This window comes from Nanorana parkeri, unplaced genomic scaffold, assembly GCF_000935625.1.
Source record: "Nanorana parkeri isolate BGI_ZX_2015 unplaced genomic scaffold, ASM93562v1 scaffold1622, whole genome shotgun sequence".
Lineage (NCBI taxonomy): Eukaryota > Metazoa > Chordata > Amphibia > Anura > Dicroglossidae > Nanorana > Nanorana parkeri.
This window is the reverse complement of record NW_017307890.1, coordinates 242,560-244,968: the sequence shown is the minus strand read 5'-3', so window position 1 is coordinate 244,968 and position 2,409 is coordinate 242,560.

Below are 2,409 nucleotides of genomic sequence, written 5' to 3'. Positions count from 1 at the left end.
AGTGTGCGGGTAATGTGTGCTGTGCAGCGTGGGGGGAATGTGTGCTGTGCAGTGTGCGGGTAATGTGTGCTGTGCAGTGTGCGGGTAATGTGTGCTGTGCAGCGTGGGGGGAATGTGTGCTGTGCAGTGTGCGGGTAATGTGTGCTGTGTAGTGTGCGGGGGAATGAGTGCTGTGCAGTGTGCGGGTAATGTGTGCTGTGCAGCGTGCGGTCTGTTAAAGCAGTCATATTATTTTACTTTAAATTCACTGGAGTTTGGGATTTTCAATGTGTCTATAAAACTGCATTTTATTATTTCCCATCCATCCATCTATCTATCTATCGCCTGTGGCTGTAACCCCTTCATGACCGGGGGCAATCGAAACCTTTGGAAATGTATCAAAACGTTTAGTTTTCAAATGCATTAATTTACATAAAACGTATCTAAACCCGAGAATACAAATGTCACATGTTGCAGCTCACCCGCCCTGAAATGTGGCAGCTGCATTCGTTTTCTTGTTTCTGCTTTTTTTTTTCCCCTTCACCTGGTGATCCTGCCAGTAATTGTCCTAGGGTGACAACGCTCACTCACTGTACTGTATCTATGGAGGAGCACCATTATTACCCTAGGACAGGTTCTACGGAACACCCTCCCTCCTCACCTTTATAAAATTGGGAAGTAGTCCCCTATGTAGTCCACATAGAGTACAGGAAAAATGTAACTGATAACTGCGAGCAGAGGGCACTGCACATTTACAGTTCAGAACATTTCTGGCAGGATCCACAGGTAATACAAAGCACATTCTATGGTATATATAAAGCTATAGGTATAGGTGATGTCACTATCCACTCCTCATCCAATCAGAGGAAACCTTGTATTCAGTGGTAAAAACACTTGGCGTTCTCTGAAAGGACGCTGTGCCGAGAGAGCGATCCAGTTCTTGCAGAGGGGAAGCCGCTCAGCAATGTGCAGTTAGGGTTTCCACCTTTTCTTTAAGCTAAACCCCAACACTCTAGCGCCACATGGCAAATTTATTTTTAGAGAGTGTACCGGAGGGACAGACAGGAGAGAGAGAGGGTGAGGAGAGACAGCCATGGGAGAGAGAGCGAGGAGAGACAGCCAGGGGGAGGGAGAGAGAGCAAGGAGACACAGTCAAGAGAGGGAGCGAGGAGAGACAGCCAGGAGAGAGAGCCAGGAGAGACAGCCAGGAGAGAGAGCAAGGAGAGAGAGAGCGAGGAGAGACAGCCAGGGGAGGGAGAGAGAGCAAGGAGACACAGTCAAGAGAGGCAGGAGAGCAAGGAGAGAGAGCCAGGAGAGATAGCCAAGAGAGGGAGCAAGGAGAGAGAGCCAGGAGAGACAGCCAGGAGAGATAGCCAAGAGAGGGAGCAAGGAGAGAGAGCCAGGAGAGAGAGCGAGGAGAGACAGCCAAGAGAGGGAGCTAAGAGAGGGAGCAAGGAGACAGCCGTGGGAGGGAGAGCAAGGAGAGTTAGCCAGGAGTGAGAGTGCTGGGAGACAGCCAGCAGAGGGAGAGAGGAAAAAACAGGCAGGGGAGAGACAAGGAGAGTTAGCCAGGAGTGAGAGCGAGGAGAGGCAGCCAGGGGAGGGAGAGACAGCCTGGAGTGAGAGCGAGGAGAGACAGCCAGGGGAGGGAGTAGATACAGGAAGGAGAGAGCGAGGAGAGACAGCCGGGAGTGAGAGCGAGGAGAGACAGCCAGGGGAGGGAGAGAGCAGATATAGGAAGGAGAGAGAGAGGAGAGACAGCCAGGAGTGAGAGACAGAGAGGAGAGACAGCCAGGTGAGAGAGCTGGCCTAAAACCTGGACACAGCACATACCGGGCTCATAACTCGGACTGTCTGGGTGAATCCTGCACAGGTAGCAACCCTAAGTGTAGTACAGGCACCTGGAAGATGGCAGCCAGCTCTGGAGTCGCTCCGGCTACTACAGTGCTTTACAGGATCCCCAGGAAAAGTTCATTGTCTGGATTTAAATACATTATAATAACAATGTACTGCTTTGTATACTGAAATGGTTTTCACTTTGTTGCTCTCTGATGTTTCACTCACTGATGCCTTAATTTGGTAGATCGGTTCAACGAATGCTCTACATGTATTTTCACTTTAAGAAGATAAATGCATTGAAAAATGAGCTCTTTAGTCTATTTAGTGTATCTCATTTTTTTTTAAATAACTAATACTATTGCAAGTATTCTGCATTAAACTATTTTCTCCGATTTACCTTTATTGCCGGGACCCCAAATATGTGCAGGTGTATGACCCTGGTCATGGCCCATGTGCTGCTCAATAGCCACCAACCCTTCCAAGTTGAATGACAGCCAGCCATCAACTGATCAAACCCACTTGTAACCACCCCCATAAAACCACCCCCCATGTGTAGCCACACCCATAAACCCCCCCACTTGTAGCCACACC